At 48.7% G+C, this 18,222-nt stretch overlaps 1 protein-coding gene across 1 annotated transcript in view; it reads left to right on the forward strand.

The window, feature by feature from the left end:
• The first annotated feature begins 8,851 nt into the window (after positions 1-8,851).
• NEK6 (NIMA related kinase 6) overlaps positions 8,852-18,222 on the forward strand; it is an 83,703-nt gene continuing 74,332 nt past the window's right edge. The window contains exon 1 of the mRNA XM_055793758.1: positions 8,852-8,991. The gene's annotated coding sequence lies outside the window, so the exon portion shown is untranslated. The remainder of the gene's footprint in view (positions 8,992-18,222) is intronic.

The following is an 18,222-nucleotide window of genomic DNA, read 5'->3' on the forward strand; positions in this document are numbered from 1 at the left end:
CAGAAGCAAAATGAATAAATTAGTTATTGAAGTTCCTTGTGGGCTTCATTGATGCAATTGCAGGTGGAAAAGACAGGTAACATAACCAGAGGGAATTGGTGTCAAGGCAGCTCCTTACAGACCCAGATTATGTCACCAATCAGCTGGTGAAATAAAGAGATTTCCCGCGTATATTTAGTAAATCAACATGACAATGTCATATACAATCGGAGTTAATTAGGCAAACCTTCTTGCTGTGTATAGCATATCTCATGCCTTAAAGGTAGAGAGGCTTCCGTCATTACTGCAGCTTTGCAAGTGTCAGGGGGAGCTGGCTGGTTGCAACTCTGCAGTGAAGGGCACCTACAGCAGCATCCTCCGCAGGCTGCTGCTCAGAGCAGACCTGGGGAGCTCTGGGCTGGGCAGTTTCATGCCACCAACCCCAAGAAAGCTGAGGCCTGGCCAATAGTACTGGCCGCTGTTGTGAGGGGCACTGCTGTGGTTTGACGTAAAGGGGAGACAGGAATCATTTGTGGGAAGCCTGGCATTTCTCATTTAATCCCTGTGTTCCCTGTGTTTCCTTAGCCCCCTGTGAACCTGACCTGCTGTATTGCCAAAAGTCACATGCTTGTCCCCCAACAGCACCCACTGCGGGATGCTGTTCCTGACATACATGTGAGACTGGCTTCTCAGGTCAAGGAGGGACAGAAGTGACAATAACCCCTGCCCCTACCCGAGCTGCACACAGCTTCCTGGCATGTCTAGGGCAAGAGGCATTTGATCTCTGAAGACCTCTTCCTCGCCTGTGCCCCAGGGAGGAGAGGCCAAGTGTAGGGCAATGGAGTGCCTTGTCCAAGGTCAACCCATGTCAGAGCTAGGAGCCCTCCACCATTTCCTCGCTCTGACCGTGGGACTCCCATCTGGTTTGATTCAGCTGTCAACCCTGGAGCAGAGAGTGGCAGTAACAAAAGGCTTTTTCAGACATAATCCCACTAAACGGAGACAATCCTGTTACGTTTCCAGGCGACAGGAATTGAGACTTTAGTGCCAGAGTGTGAGGACTCTGCCCTGAGGGCTTTGTTTCAGGACTTAATGTCAGGTGATCTCAGGGCCAGCCTGGTCTTTGTGCCCTAAAGCAGCACAGATGAAGCCCCAAACATGTATTTTTAAACTGAGTAAAGCCCAAGAGGTGTGATACACAATCTGGGGTGGGGAGGAAAAAACAGACCAGCATCCCAGTAAGAGGGATTAGTCTGGCCAAGACAATAGCAGCCGTGAATCTCCAAGGGGCATGGCCTGACATGCCAGCTGAGGGCTGGGCTGCCCTCCCCATGCCAGCTACACCAGCCTGCCAAAGTTCAAATGTCTGACAAGCATCACACTGCAGGTCCTGTATTCCCAGCCCATGTGTCCCTGATCCCCAGCAGAGGCCAGTTAATACCCAATTAACAGGACTCTTTCTAATGAACTGAGCCTTAACCGCCAGCCACTCCATCCTTTAATCTCTCCCAGCCGGAGTGGAAGTGCTTGGCAGGTGTCACTTCAGGCTGAGGTGACAGGGCAGATCTAGCTTGCCAAAGTGCAGCCACACGTCTGACAGCTCCTCTACCGAGCCCTCCTCCCCCAGAAACACGATTTACCCCAGGGCAAACAGCACACGCAGCCCTGTTGCCATGTTCGGCCCTGAAGGCCTGAGGAGTTCATCTCCCCCTGTCCCTGCCACCTGGCTGGGCTGGAGCCAGGACACATTACCTGCCCAGCCAGGGCAGCTTTCCTCAAATGACTGTCTTGGCCAGTCACACTCTGTCCAAGCTGTTCTTTGGTACCTGCCTGCCAGAGCCCTCTTTTATAGCCATGCTCAGCGTGAAGGACTCAGTGCCACCACGTGCCCCAGCATCCTCTTTATGGCACTTAGTCCCCAAATGCAGGAGTCTTCAGTCCCTTGTGTAAGGCCCAGGGATGCAAGGAAAGATGAACCTCCCTTCAGGAGGTATGGCTGGCCCAGAGACCTCGTCAAACAAACCAGGACTGGGTGTTTTCAGCTGTTATTTCTCAGAACACAGGGAAGCCACACAACTCTGTCTCATGGGTCCCCTCAGCACCTCAGAGGGCTGGATCTTGCTGTAGGGAGCTTTAGAGGTCGGTGGTTCAGGACTTAACTTGGCTTGGGGAGCATCAGAGTGAAGCTGTTTCTGCTGTATGGGAGTGGCTGTCTTGCTTCACAGGGACTATTGTGCAAACCAGACTTTCCCCTCCATGTTGATCTCAAAAGTAGAAATCTGAGAGATTGTTACAAGCTAGGAAATCCCCTTACATGTCATATATCAGTTCCACTTGCCTAATCTCGCCTCGCAGGAGGCAGTGTGCATGCAACACATCCCAGCAGCCTCAGGCAGAGCAAATTGTGAAGATGCGTACAGTGTAGGTGCTGTGGAATTTGGATTTTGGGCCAAATGAGGCCATAAGGAAAGAAAGATCACATGAATAGTAATTCTGGTGGCTAGAGGCATCCCACACTTTTCTAGTGTCTCTCTATCGGCAGGTAGCAGCAGCAGAAGCCAGTGGTGGGTCGTGCGGGAGGCGGTCCTAACCTGAGTGCCTGGCCTGCTGTGAAGATGTCTGACTTGGCGCTTGAAAGCCAGGGAGGTTACTGCTTTGTGAGTGGGGGTTAGTCTGTGGGTCTGGGAACAAATGTCATTCCCAGCCTGACCCCTCCGGCAAGGTGCCCGGAGCCCCACAAACCACGTTTTTAGACCGCGAGTTTGTGAGAGGTGGTACTTAACATGCCAAAGTGACATTGTAGCACCCCAAATCATCCTTAAAGATGACTCAGTCTTCTGCATGCTGGGTTAGCACAGGGCTTATTTCAGCTCAGCTGTGCCAGTGAGTTGAATTTATTCTCCTGGTTGCAGTTCTTGAGTTTCTGAATTTAGAAAGCAATAGGTGGGATAAGGCCTCACAGGATGTAGCTTCATTGTGATGAAAAAATAAGCATTATCTAAGAAAGTACTTAGACTGCATCCAGGCTACCAGGCAGAGCAGAGGACCCATCTTAAACCTTCTGTGTGTCATGCTGAGGAGGACTGGAGCATGGCTTTGAACTACCCCGAGTAAGTCCTACTTTAAGTTGTTTATCAGAAGAGCTGAGGGGCCAGATTAGGTTCCACAGGAAACAAACTTCCCATCTCTCCACAGCATGGCAGAACACTGCAGGCAGGAGGGGAACTCCCCTGGGTCTTCAGGGGTGACAGTGATTACTGTATGATGGCCATTTTCCTCTCCTCAAACTGTGCTGAAGAATTAGTGAGTGAATTCAGGTGCCTTTGTCCCACGTAGAAGGAATTAGGATTTGATAGTCCTGTAGAAATGGACTGCTCACCTCTCCACAGCTATGGTACGGATATTTCTGGCTTTCCCCTCAGCGCTCCAGCTGCTTAACTGGTGTTTCTGGGAGTCCCAGGAGCTGCCAAGTCTGGATACAGGGTGAGGGCTGAGTCTCCAAGTCCAACAGATAATCACACAGTATCACTGTATTATTGTATTTCTTTCATCTGTAGATCTCGGCATGCTTCAAATATACTAACACCATCCCGGGAAGGGTGAGATGTGTTAACCAAGCTTACCAATGGGGAAAGTAAAACTCCGAGAGAAGGAATGCATTTAGACACTGGCTCCCGTCTCTGTCAGGTGCCTGCAAGAAGCTGGGCCAAAAAGGATTTGCTTAAAGCCCCACAGCAAATTGCTGGAGCAGATCTAGGACTCTGTGCCCCAGCCTTTGGCTGCCTTAGCCACAAAATAGCTCCATCCCTCAGACTGGGAGAATATTGTCTCTTAATTAATTCACAGGGCTTCTCCAGATTTTTGGGGAGTTTGTAAGAGCAAACCTTTGAAGTACTTTCTTAAAGTATTGGCACAGCCCCAGAAGCTGTGACACAAGCTGCTCACACTCCCAGCACTGTGACAGTCTCTAGCCTGGTCTGAGTTTATGTTGGTGCCCATTGCCTTGATGCTACGCAGAGCCAGGCAGCTCCTGCTGTGCAACTCCGCTCTTCCCCCAGCCTGGCAGAGAAAGGTTTGAGCTGTTCAGTCATTGTTTTCTAGGAGCCACTAGCCTAAACCTGAGGAAGCAGACTGGATCCTAAGGGATCGCTGAAGAGCAGTAGATGGGATCCTGTGGGATCTGTGCAGACATATTGCCTGAGCAGCTTGCGCAGCTCCCCCCACTTTGCAGCTAACAGTGTATAACAGAACAATTGAGTGTGAAACAGCTTCCCCGCAGACCCCATTAGCCTGCGCTGGCAATTGCCAACAGAAGGCCAGGCCACGCAGCCCTGGAGAGATGCTTGAGCTAGCATGGCGCATCTTGTCAGAGCTTCCCAAAGCAGGAGGGAACAGAGAGACAATGAGCGGACAACTGTACCTTTTTTGCTCCTGGGCACAGGGCCGCTGCTTGCCCTTTGCTTCCAAGCAAAGCCCTGCTCTCTGGCCCCTGCTAGCAGAAGATTCTCTGAAGGAGCAGGCTGCACCAAGGATCCTTCTGCCTCTGGTAGGGTGGGGCTTCTCTCTGCCCTAATTTTCTCCCAGATGAATTTCTCCTGTGCCTCTAATTAAGCTTCCTCTTTGGCTTAGGAGTGTGGACAGTCTGAGCATTTGTAAATTACCCCACCCACCAGACAGGCTTTGTCCACCTCTCAGACCTCTAATTATTCTGTTCAGCCCCTAGAGATGAGAGATCTGCTGGAGACAGACTGAGCAAAGAATATCAGGTGCGACAGACCCTGCTTGGACAGCAGCCCTGGAAAACATGGCTGCTGCTGCCCAGCACAAAGGGCTGTTCAAGTATAACCTGAACCTGTACCAAGCAGAGCTCTGCGTTTGCACATAAAGAAGAAAAAACTCTTCCCTGCTTGCATGGCTGGGCTGGGCTGTGGTCAGTGCCCCCGCACGGTGTGTCTCGCAGGCTGATGCCCTCCCACAGCAAGCGCTGGGCACAATTTCCTGCCCAAGTGCAGAGCTCGTGGCAGGTCTCCCTGGGCTGTGCACAGCCAGCTCTGAGCTGAGTCTCTTCCTACTTGCCATGTGCATCACTGTGATGCTCTGATCCCAGGGAAAAAGGAATGACTGTCCCTGCCCGAGAAGATGACCAGCAGTTGGAAGCACCAGAATAAGTAACTCCTGTTTGCTGTGTCCATAGCTCCCCAGCAGCAGCCCTTCAAGGAGCTCTTTGGGTGGGCAGGACAGCACTTTGAAAGCAGTGCAGGAGGCTGCTTTGGGTGAGTTTAGACATAATTATTTAATATGGCATATGAGATTCAGTTCACCATTTGAAAGAGTCACGTTGCAAGTTACTTGCAATCCCTTCTCTGCTGCTCCTTCCCCAACGTAGCTCAAGCAGCCTTTGTGTGTGCATGAGTATTTGGATTTGTTTACAGGAAGTATTTGGAGAACGTGGCCATTCTGGGTTTTCTGTTTTCTTATAAACAAACATGCAGGCAAAAGAGTTGGTCCCACACACTGGGCTGTGCAGGACAAGGAGTAAAGAAACTTGCCCAGCTGGGCTTGACTGGGGAGGCACAGGGAACACTGAGTCCAGCGACTCCTGCTCTAGGAAAAAGAGGTCCAGGAGCCCTACCCACCACCTGACAGCCACTGCCTCGGGCATGGCACAGGAAGGGTGCATCTTTGGGGGAAGAAGATGGAAGCAGTGTGTTTGCCCTCTCCCCTCCAGGGCAGGGCAGCTGCTGCAAGATCACTCTTTATGCAAAGATTAAAAGAAAAAAATGCACCTCTCTGAGCTAGCTGCTTTGTCTAAGTCTTGAATGATTTTCTGTCACTAGGTATCAAACTGTAGTTGAAAGGATTTCCCGTTGACATTTAGCAGTATTAAATTACAAAATAACCACAAGTCAGCCACTCAGTATGATATAAACAGTGGGATTTGACAGAGCTTTTTCTGGCCTTGGGGACCAATTTACTCATTTTTACAGTCCCAACTCCAGTCATCCGCTGGTAATGCACAGTGCCTTTTGGACACCATCTATTTGGAATTAGAGACACATATGGCAGAGTGTAATTACCTATTTATTCTGCTGCTGAATCAGCAAACTGAGGCTAGTTAACATTACAGCTCATAAGCCCCTTTCATAAACATGGGTCAGTGCTGGAACTGGGCAAAATTAATGCAAAAGAAAGAAAGAATTCCTATCGAAAGGGGAGCCAAAAAAATCAGATGATTTAACAGGGAAAAAATGGACTCTCAATGCTTTCTGCGAGGAAGAAATCTGAGGAACCACAGCCAGGCTTCTGGGAGGAGGGGCCTGGACCATCGCTTATTCCCACTGGTGTAAATCGGGAGTAGCTGTGGAAATGTCTTGCTGAAAGTCTAAAATAAATGAGAGGGAAATCAGGCACATTGGCCAGAGCTGCGGCTCAGCTCCCTGAGGAAACAGGCAGCTGGTCTCAGCTTGGAGCTCTGCGTACTGCCACCCCACAGCGTCCAGCTCAGGCCTGGCTTCATGCTGGCTTTTGGGGTCGGACTGCAAGTCACACTTGTTTGCACCGAGAATGGATTTAGCCCCTCATCACCAGCTGTGACGCGGTGGCTGGATGCACACAGGACCGCCTGAACCGGGGCTAAGCACACCCCCGGCTTCCTGTCCTATTTTCTGCCACCCCTTGAAGCCCTGCATGCAGGTTAATAACCAGAGGCAGAAAGCGCTTTGCAACTCTCAGCGAAGCTGAAACATTTCCTGGTGAGTAAATGGCAAAGCAGCCAAGGTGGGGAAGGCTGCTCTGGCAGGATGGCTGTGGAGAAGCACTGCTTGGCTGACGCGCCACAGGGGCTTCCCCAGCCTGCCAGCCACGCGGAGAGCCCCAGTCTGCAGGATTCCACCTCCCCAGACAGCTGCAGAGTGTGACGCTAACATCTCTGGGGAAACAGACGGGAGTCGGGGCCACTCCTCGTGCTTTCACCCCGTGCTCTGCCACAGCAGAGCCCAATCCCCAGTTCCAGCACATTTCCTTCTACTTCCCCCATGCAGCCTACTGCAGGACCATGTGCTTTAGATGAATCAGGGCTTTGTGAAAGCAAAAGTCCGCCACAGAAAAAGGAAAGTCTCCACCAGCTAATATGGGATGGGAGGAGGGTCTGAGTCTCTTCCTCCCAGCACCCCAAGCTGGGTGCATCCATCGGCCGGGCACTCTGGGCTTCTCCGGCAGCCTGGCAGCACAGCCATGCCCTGTCCTGCCCTTCGTGCCAGAGCTCCACACACCGGCAGGAGCTGCCACCAGGGACATGGAAACCCAGGCGTGATCCCAATTGACTGCAGAGCAGCCCAGACCTCCAGCCCAGCAGGGAGGCTTTCCACCAGCCTTGGGGCTGCACGGCGGAGTGTGCTGGCACTGTCCTGCAGAGCCGTGTGGCAGAGAGAACAAGGGTGCTGGGGCTGCGCTTTTCCTGTGCCGCGTCGTGTGTGCAGGGCTCTGGGGAATCTCGGTGCCTGTCCACCCCTGACTGCAGGATCTAATGGCTTCTGTCTTAATCCAGGCACTGGCATGTGGGTGTGGGCACTGCATCCTTGTTCCTGGGGTCTGCACATTTAGAGTCCCTGGGTATGAAGCATTGTGGCAGCAGCGCTCTGTGGGACTGCCCATGAGCGGCCAGGCGCGTGGCCATGACAGTCATGTAGTGAAAGGCCCTGTGCCCGTCAGCCTGGAGTACAGGAGAGGTGTTCTAGGATTAAGTAAAGTTTGTGGTGTCACAGTGTGACATGCACAGGGGTGGTGGCTGAAGAGTGGGGAGGAGGGTGAGACGAGGCTTGTCAAACAGGGCACAGTCAGGGTCTGCTGCGGGCTCCAGGACTGGCACACAGCGCAGGGAAGGGCTGGCTGCTCACAGCACTGCCCAGAGGAGCAGGGGCGATGCTGGGCAGAGGCAGCAGGAAAGGCAGACCCTTGGGAGGGCCGGGAGAACGGCTGAACACCACAGCCGTGGAGCTAGCTCTCTGCAAGGGCAGGGCTGAAGCCTCTCTTGTTTTTCTGGTTAGTGCAGTGATGTGCCGGGCAGCGCAAGCAGCATAATGCTGCAGGCCTGGCGGGAGCTTTCTGTGCAGCAAGGGCTTGGCAGCAGCTCGGCCAGTTGAGGGCAGGGGAAGGAGGCAGTTTCCCTTTCTCTCCATATGTAGCAAAGAGGCAAAATAATAGCAGGAACCTAAGTTGCCAGCATAAAAGCAAGAGACTATTCTGGAAAGCACCGGCTAAAGCTGTAGGAACACGTTTCTCCTCCCACTGACTCTGAAAGCTCTGCAGTGATTAAGACACACATCAGTGCCAGGACTCCTCAGTAAAGCTGCTATTAGGTGGTTTACCTGTGGGACGGGGCAAGGTACAGGGCTTCACAATAATCTGAAGCAAGACAGAAGAGGTGGCATTGGTCCCTGTCTCCATCCAGCTGGTCCTCATTCAAGCTTCTCTCTTGCAGGGAGTTGTGTGGGTCCTGGTTTGGAAAGCACCTGGGAGCTGTGCTGTACACAGGTGGCATATTGCAGCACTTCACCTCATCTGGAGTCTCACCTGGCTCCTGCTATTCCAAAATGGAACGGAGCAGTTTTCATTTCCTCTCTCTATGTTAAATTTGCCACAGTGGCCAGTCACTGCCACAAACAGAAGGAGGGAACTGAGTTCCTTGGCTGAACTTTGAAACCTCAAGGACCACAGCTGATGGGGAAGGGGCTGGCACACCAGGGTGGGCGCCGCCACTCTGTGTCTTTGCCCTGAAAAACCTCATGATCTGGACAAAGTTCCCTGTTCTACCCAGCATCTCAGTTTCTACATTTATAAAATGGGGATAATAATGACCAGCTTCACTGCAGTGCTACAAAGGCTGATACTTAAGTGGTACTTTTAAGCTCTTCAGGAAAAGGCATTACTATGAAGTGAGCGTGGGATCCTGGAGCTGGCTCCTGTCCACCTGCACCACTGGCCAGAGGAGGGAGCAACCCGCATCTCCTACAGGTGCAGGCACTCTTGTGCTTGTTCTCTTTCCATTTTTACTCTTCAAAGGGCTGGGCATCTTGTATGAGGGTGTGCAGGGAGCTGGGATTTGAACTCATTAGCTTTGTGCAGCCTGCACCTGCATGTCACTTATGTCTGCAGCCTGTGGGGAAACAGTTGTGTTTTTTTGGGTGGGTTGTGTTTTGGGTTGGTTTTTTTTTACTTAAGAGGGGAGGAGAGAGAAGAGAGAAAATGACAACTGCTCAGGAGGACCAGCTTGGTTCTGGGCCAGGTGCTGCACAGTAGGAGCAACAAAAAATGCCTTAGAGGTACTGGTGAAACTGTTCAGAAAACGTGACTGAAATACCTGTGCCTCTCGCTGTGCGGAGGCCTCATTTGCCTTGGGACCACATACAAGAAGGGATCATGCTGGGGGAGCTTCTCTGTGGCTGCTGGCTGGATGTCTCCTGCCTGATGTGTCCTCAAGACCAACCCAATTTTAAATCTTCACTTGTGGATGCACCTTGTTTGGTACAACCAGAAAATAACGCAAAATTTCTGCCCTTCCCCTCATCCTCCCTGCAGAGGGAGTGGGTGAAGGCAGAGGGTTAGACCATAAAGCTGGATGGCAGGACCTGTATGTCCTTGCTCTTCTCTCTGCTATTATTCACTCTGCTAGCATAGATTTTTTCACTTGAAGCATTCGCTTCCCCATCTGTAAAACAGAGATAGAAACCAGGAGCCTCACAGGAATATTCTACACCCTTCAGATGGAGTTTGTCTCATCTGAATTCACATCTACCTGCCTCTTCCCTCCAGCCCTCTATCATTTTCTTTCTCTGTGATTTCAGATAGACTCCCATAAATCTTGTTCCAGGTCTAAATTAAATGACTGCTTAGAAGTCAGATCCCATCTGTGGCATGCCCTGTGACCTGGCAGTCTTCCTTTCCATCGCTTAAAGCTGGCAATGTCCCAGAGTTGCAGGGAAGTTTTGCAGAAGGATTGTCAGGCACTTGGGATTTAGTTTAGATCAGTATTTCCATCCCCAAAACCCGTTTTTGGGGGAAGGGAGAGAAGAAAGCAGTTCGATGCAGAGTTTTAAATTGGCCATGTAAAGTCCATACACTTAAAATATGAAGCAATCTGGTTTGTATCTGAATTTGTTGGATCCTCTTAAAGGCTATGGAAACTTAAATACAAGATGTCCTGTTTTTCCCACACTTGCTGTTCCTTGGTTATGTGCTCTTTCTGCTAAACAACCCGCTCCCTGGGCGTGCAGCAGTTGTTGGTACCTGCTCCGCTGGCAGAGGCTGGTAAAGGGGCTGCAGTTTGAAAATCCGTTGTGAAAAGACTGATTTTTATCTCAAGTGGACGTTTTTGCTTAATACCAGCACTTTGCAGTGTCTGAGTACTGCACAAAATGTACCTAATGAATGCAGAGGAACAAAAATTAACAACAGGAAGTTGTTACAAAAGCAGCAGCAGCAGAAGTGATCTGCGCCACCGCGGGATCGGGCTCTGGCCCTGCTGCGCACGCAGGAAACGAGCCGCACACAGGGTGCCAGCAGCATCCCCGGGGAGGGAGACAGAGCTGGGACCCAGTCCAGAACTTTTCCATGGGAATTCAGCAAGACCTATTTTCTGATGAAGCCGAAGTTGGCAGGACATGTAGCTGAGCCAAGGAGTTCACTCCAGAACATGGTGATTTTTAATAAAGTCACAATTGCTGCTCTGTGCTAAATGAGTCATTTTAAAGTCAGCCCCTCATAAAACAATCCCTTCTCAGATATTGCTTCCTTCTATACATGTTTCACCAGCCCAGCATACTTTTACGGCGTAAACACTACCTTAACTCATATTGCTGCTGAACAGTTACTACTTGTTCTCGCAGATTTCTCAACAGCGAAATCCAGGGCCGTGCACAATGCCAGTGAACACCATGCTTGTAGAAAGGTGTGGCGGAATTTTACATCCAAACCCCAGCGGTGTGAGCTGCAGTTGCGGTGACAAGTGTGTTGATGCGTGCATGTGACACAGCTCCCGCTGGGGCACAGCAGGACCCCCATGTCCCCTGGCTGGATGGAGCAAGGGACCGTGCCTTCCCAGCTGTGTGTGCGGCTGGCCAGTGGGGTGGGCAGCCGTAGCTGTCGGGGTGGTTTCCTCGGCAAGGACACTCATTTGATCACTTTCTAGTCCACTGATTTTTCACAGACTTTGTCAAACTGAAATCTGTGTTGGAGCCTCCTTCAACTGCCTGCCAAATTACATAAAATTATTCAGAATTGGCCAGTGAGTTAAAAAGATAGGGGGTGGAGGAGGTGGGGGGATATGACAGATGGACGGTGTGAATGCAGAAGTCTTGCATCCTCAGGAAACCAGGCTTAAAACATTCAGAAAACTGAAGAGGTCTCTGATCCATAAACCCCTTTGTTCCTAGGCACTAATCTACCCGAACCAACCAAGCTGTTGAAGTGTAGTTTTCTTGGGTTTGTTTATTTGCTTTTTGTGGACGTGTGGGCCAAAATCATGTCTGAGAATATGGCATGTCTCGCATTATTTGACTGCGGATCACAACCTTGTAAAACAGCTTTTTTCTAAAAGACACAGTGTGAGTATTTGTAACCTGAATGCAAACTGCCAAACACACGTTCACAGAACTCTGGTATTTTTGTTTAATATGTATATATTTTCTTTTACAATTTGGACCTAATGAAAAACATGTGGTTTGTGCTGAGTAAAAGGAATAATAGAACTTTGTGACGGCTATGTCAGTTCCTGCTGGGCATTACCGACCGCGTGTACTCTCTTGCTGGCTTGTGACTCCAGGTACTGCAGAGTAACTTGAACACGTTCCTCATCCCCACCCAAACCTGAACACTGCGGTTTTCAAAACACTGTTGTATTGGCAACCTTCCAGATCCTTTCTGGGCTTTTAGAACTGGGTTGAAATTAGTGGAGCAAAAGCACATTTCAAGTGTTTTCCCAGGCCTCCAGCACCACACCTGACTGTGACCCTGCTTTCTTCCCGAGACTTGGTCACTTCACATGTCTTTGCTCTTACTTCTGACAAAGGTACCAGTGGTACCTCCCTGTTTCCTTCCTCTTTAAAAGAAAGCCTCGTATCTTCCCAGAATTTGAAGCAGGGGCACCAAACCATTTTTGTTCTGTGGTTATTCACAACTGAGAACTGCAGACAGTGAGGACAGAGATGCTTCATGGGCTCTCCGGAGAGCTGAGTCAGCACTTTCAACTTCCTGAGCAATACAGACTCAAGAGGGCATGAAACAGGGCTGCTGCGTTAGAAATGGCACCAAAACCCTGCAAATGCAGAAAACTGCTCAAAGAAATGTAAATTTGAAAGAGTGCCATTGAAACACATATAGGAAAATCCTTCATTGTGAATGTAAATTTAAACAAAATCATCTACCTCCTGCCTCCCCACACAAAGGAAACCTGCTGCCTCTTCCCTAGGAGAGTGTTTTACCAAGCTCATATGAAACTCTTTTTTACAACATCCCTTTGTCTCTCTTGGAATCTGACCAAGAATTATAAGCCTTTAAAGAGAGCTTTTTGCTTGTTCAGGCCCAAAGGGAGTAGCTGGCTATAAATAATAGATTGGCCTCTACTGTTCCCAGTGTTTCTGTTTTGCTGCTCCTCACAGACACAACCTGGGAAAAGGTGTGGCGGTGCCTGTAGCAACAAGAGAGCGGTTATGTGGTCTCCCTCAAAGGAACATGATGATAAAGTGAGGAACAGCTGACAGGACCAGAGCTGGTATGTGCAGCCCAGCGGACGTGACGTTCCAATTTTAGAAAACTACAACTGGGGAGACTTGTTCGCTTGCTGGACCTTGCTGCTGTTTTCCATACAGGGAGCCCTGAGAGAGCAATGTCTTATCTGTCCAGCCTACTCAGCAATAACAGCCCCTCATCCAGGCAGCTGATGGATAACAATTGATACCCTTGGAGTATACACCTAGCTAAGGAAAAATGTTAGGTATTTGCAATATACAGCCAGGCAACATGAACTCCTTGTTTTTCCAAGGTCAGCAGCTCTGCCACGTCAGCCTGGAAAACCAGAGTTATCCTTTGTTTTCAATGTTGCCAGTATTGCATCTTCCATCTCTTGTTTGCATTTGAGTATCAGTGTTGTAACCCCGGTGGTCCAAGCAGTCCCGCTTCCCACCCACCCCACTCCCACCCATCCCGGCCTTTCTCCTTTCATCTCGTGTCTTCTAAGCTATTACAAAACACCTCCCCACCTTTCCTAAAAGATACCCTTAGCTGTTATTTCTTCTCCCCCAGTGTCAAATTCTACCTTGAACTGTCAATTTTGACACTGGCAATTTGGAGGATCCCAGTTCCCACCCACCTCTTTCTCCATTGCCGTGGTTTGTAAGGAAGGGAGTTAAGCTGCGTAGTCCCAAAAGGAAAGTCTTGTATTTATGTCTTGGCAAGCAGAATCAGGAACCTGAGCAAGAGTATACAGGCTTCTGCTCTTTTCTACTCCTCAGTTACCTTCTGGGTCTCTCTGGGCAGATTAAGGCCTTTTGTTGTTTTTACCAAGGTCAGCAATCTATTCTTTTGTATTCACTGTACTCCACTCAATTAGTTGAGGGCATTTAACATGGATTTTTCATATTTGCATCACAAATTCTAAATGATCCATGAAAAGCAGCTGTTCAGAAACTTCTGAATTCATTATTCCCAGTGTCTTGGAGTAAAGAAACTTTGCCAGCCATGTTGATTGGGGCCCTGTGTAGTCAGTATGATGGGAAACTGTCAGTCATTTTTAGTCTACATTGAAGAAATAATGTTATGCTGTGGCATCTGGTTTCCATTTTATATTCTCTGCAACCTCTTCTTTACCTGACTTGCTAGTTACTAATAGCTGTGTCAACAGCTCAGTAGCTGAAAGCCTGCGTAGCAGCACCCCCAGTGACTTGATCGTAGGCATGGTCATATGCAGTGGTGTTACATGTCACAAAACCATTTTGATATCATCCCTTCTCTCTTCTCTTCCCATAAGGAGAAAACTAAAGATTTGAGCTGAAATTTTTTGCTTTGCAACACAGCACTCCCTGGTCTTGTTTGCTGGCTCTTTTAAAAAGAGCTAGGACCTTGAATAAACAACCTGGTGATGTGAATAAAGGAGTAGAACAATAAACCCCCTGTGTTTCACAACAGACTGTGATGCCAAGGGCTGGAATAATAGAGGTGAGTTTAAACTTGGGAAAGTTTCAGCACAAGGTTTTAAGTATTGCTTTCCAAGTGGAAAAGCAACTGCAAGAACAGCAGGGGAAGTGCAGAACATGGAGCACAAAGGTTCCTCTTCCCTAAATAAGCAACAGTGGGTTCCAGTGAGTGCTCCGGGCTTTAGTTCATGTGGGAGTCAGCTTCCTTCTGGCTTTGAGGTCTTGTAGCTGGCAAAAGGAAAATTCATAATCTTCCATCTGAGTTGTATTTGTAATCTTAGTTCCCCTGGCGTCGCTTAATCATTGACAAGCTCAAATAGAGGCTATGGAGAAGGACTCCACATTGCAATGAGCCATGGCCATCCTTTTTCCATTGTCACTTTATTTTTTACATCCTTTACTTTGTGTCAATGAATTTTTTTCTACGAGCCTTAGCACAACAGGAACCTGAGATTATTTCTTAGCGACAGCCTCAATGTTCTCCTGCCCAGGCATTGCCCAGTACATGTTTTCGAGCTCATGCTTTTCCCCTGAACTGTACCTCCTGTTTATGCTGCTCTTCTACATTTTATTGCTGCACATCCACTTGTCCAGCTCGGAGCATGACACGCCTCAGCACCCATGGGCAGCCCAGCCGTGCCCCCCATCAGCTGGCCAGCACCCCCAGACACAGGGGTTTGGGCCATGAGGATGCAGCTAGAGACAACTTTTTATGTACCGAATGGTTCCTCTGTCTTACACATGCATGCAAACACCACACCACAAATCACAGGCACAGAGCTCTCATCGGCCCTTCTGCGCTTTCCACCCAGCCAGTTTCGCAGCGGCCGTTGCATTCATTCATACAGGCACGCTGGCTGACAGCCAGAGCCTGGTCTTGCTTTCTCCTCTCTTTCCTTCCTTCCTTTCTTCGGCTCGCTGGGTGTGACAGACTGAACGCAGTTGTTTATTGCTTTTGTTTCCACATATAATCAGATCTCTTCCCTGACATTATGCAGCTCAGCACAAGCACTCCAGGTGGGATGAATCCAGTTCAGTGCCCTCCTCCCACCCTAGGCTGCTCCTATCGCTAATGAACTCCAAACAACCATGTTCCCCGTGTTCAACCTTCACCCTGCCCGATGCATCCATAATCTAAATATAGGCCATAATTATTCCACTGGCGTTTGTAGACCCATTGACAGAAATGACAGTGGCAGAGGTCGGGAGACCCTTTGCACCTTTAATATATTCTCTTAACCATTTCCTTGCTACTGGTGGTTACAGTCTCGCTAACATCCAATAAATGTCCTGGATTTGTTCTTTGACTGTTCCAAATTTGTTTGTTCCTTAGTCCACTCAGTTCCTGTACCACCAAACCACAGGCTGATTTTCTTCCCTCTAATTGGGACACTCCATTTGTTTATCTGGTTGTGCAATCAAAACATGAACTCAGAATGCTCTTTTCAAGCCAATGACCTGCATCTCCCCCAGATGCAAATCCCAGTGCCTGAGAAAATGAGTGCAAGAATCGATCTCCTGGCCAATGCGCTATTTCCATGTTGGAATAGCCTGGAAGCAGAAGCACTGACTTTCCATATTATTATTTTTATGGCCCTATGGAACAAACAGTTGAATATGGTGCTGTGAGAGTGAGTAGCGGGGGGAGAAGCTAATCTGTGCTGTACGTAATTTGATCGCAGATCATTTAGAGAATGTAAATTGTAGGGGAGAGATGTCACTCCTGGCAGGAGGTCGTCTGTGTCACCTGTCAGACAGTCCCCAGTGGCGATCATGAAAATTTCTTTGCAGGATTATTAATAAATAAACATAATGCTCTGCATTTCTGCAGCACCTTTCACTGGAGGGACAGAAAGCACTTTATCATTAACAACTGTGCTATGCAATTATTTTAACTTCCTTTCAAAATATTGTTTTAAAGGTTAAATTTGTCATTTGTTTCCTGGGATCATAAAATGGCATTAAATTTAAACTTTGGGATTTCTGCCTCCACCTCTGCTCATTCTGGGCTAAGGTATACACTCCATTTGACATCTTGGTAAATTAAATGAAGTGACAAGTCATTAGTTCTGAGACATATGTTAAGTATTTGTAGTGTGGCAGCTCTTAGAGAGTGTAACAGTGGTCAGGAATCCCATCTGCTACTACAATGGACAAAGTTTTTCTCCCACAGAATTTATAGTTTAGTTCAAAACTAAGAAAAGCAGAAGAGAAGGGAGGAGGTTGAGTAAGACCAATTGTGACTGTTTAGACCTCCTGTAAGTGTACACCATGTGGGACATGAAGTCATAATCACAAAATTGTAGTGCTGTCATTCAGTGTGTAGTGATGTATTGCTGCACCTCTAAAGAACTGGATCCTGGCTGGGCATCTTGGTATATGCATCACTGTAACTGTTAGTAAGCTAGAGGAATATATGGAAAAGACAAAGAAAATATGCAAGAAGAGCTGTTGATATTGTGTGATCCCTGTGTGTTATGCTAACCAATATTGCCTCTTTTTCATTTGCGTTCTCTTGTCTCTGTGTATCCGTATGGTTAGTCTGAAATGTAAAACTTACCTGCAAGCTTTTTCTGGGTGGGAGTCGTCTTTTCTCCTGTGTTTTTTGCACAACAAGCAAAGTCTGAGTCCTGACTCTTGCATAGGACCCAAAAAACCTACAATGTTACCACTCTGTCCTGCTCCCACTGAAATTTATGGCAAAATTAGTCCCACTTTCTTTAGCTGTGAAATTCTATAGCACTGGTGCTATGAACAGATCTTAGAAGTGAATAAGAGAACAAATCACAAAAGAACAGTATTACCCAGAACAGATTCTTCAGAAATATCCCCGTGAAAGGGGGCTGAGAATGGGAAGGTGCATGCATGCAGCTTCTGGCAGGGTCACACTTGTAACATCTGGCTGTGAAACCTGGAAAGCTCTGCCAACTCCTTTTGAATAACAGGCTGTGCTCACGGAGACTGAGTGTAACTGCATTCCTGCGAAACTTGCCCAGAACACTTGGAAGGGGTCATGAGGAGGAATGTCAGGGAAAATAGGGGAAGGGCCTAGGAGTGTTAAAGCCAGAGCTGCTCAATCTGGCTTCAATTGCTTTTTCCCTTCCCTTCCCTTCCCTTCCCTTCCCTTCCCTTCCCTTCCCTTCCCTTCCCTTCCCTTCCCTTCCCTTCCCTTCCCTTCCCTTCCCTTCCTTTCCCTTTCCCTTTCCCTTTCCCCTTCCCTTCCCTTTCCCTTTCCCTTTCCCTTTCCCTTTCCCTTTCCCTTTCCCTTTCCCTTTCCCTTTCCCTTTCCCTTTCCCTCCGTTCTCTCTTTTCCCTTCCCTCTTCCTTTTCCTTTTCCCTTTCCTTTCCATTTCCCTTTCTTTTCTTCCTTTTTCTTCTAAAAGAAATTAACTCATGGAACTGTAAGGAAGCAAATCTTGGGGTGGGGGGGGTGGGGGGTGGCGGGGGGGAAGAGAACTCCAGCATGGCTGAGTAAGGGAAGGCATTTGAGACTCGCTGATGACCAGAGACACTACATAAACAGGGGCCCACTTAAGACAGTTCATTAAGAAAATAGGGGACAGAGCCATAAAGCCTGTGCCTTTGCTATATTGCTACATAATGAAGCAGTTAGAATGGTATATCTTTACTATCAGCTTAACATACGGTTTGAGTTCACACCTGAGCCCAACTCCCTAGTTATCCCCATTGCCCGCGGTCGGTGCGTGCTAGGGCTCCAGCCCAGTGAGCCGTGTTACACCTCACCCAGAGGAGCAAGACGGAGGCCACTGTCTGAATCAAGGTGCTTCAAACTCCAGCACAAACAGCAGTGTAGGCTGTTAACACAGGCAGTGTGGCATGCAGCTTAGAGCTCAAACAGCAACAGAATAGCGCTGCTTCTGATTTTTATTGCTCCATATGTGGTGTGGCCAGTCTTGCTTCTCAAAGCAGCCTTAGATACCTGTTGACTTAATACACATGCTTCTGCCAGTAAGACAGTTAAGAGCAGAAAACTGGTGCAACAGATTGCACACCATGGGATGTATCAGAGAAAGTACTGAAGCGACATGCCTCTGTC

This window comes from Falco peregrinus, chromosome 1 (genome assembly GCF_023634155.1).
Source record: "Falco peregrinus isolate bFalPer1 chromosome 1, bFalPer1.pri, whole genome shotgun sequence".
Taxonomy (NCBI): domain Eukaryota; kingdom Metazoa; phylum Chordata; class Aves; order Falconiformes; family Falconidae; genus Falco; species Falco peregrinus.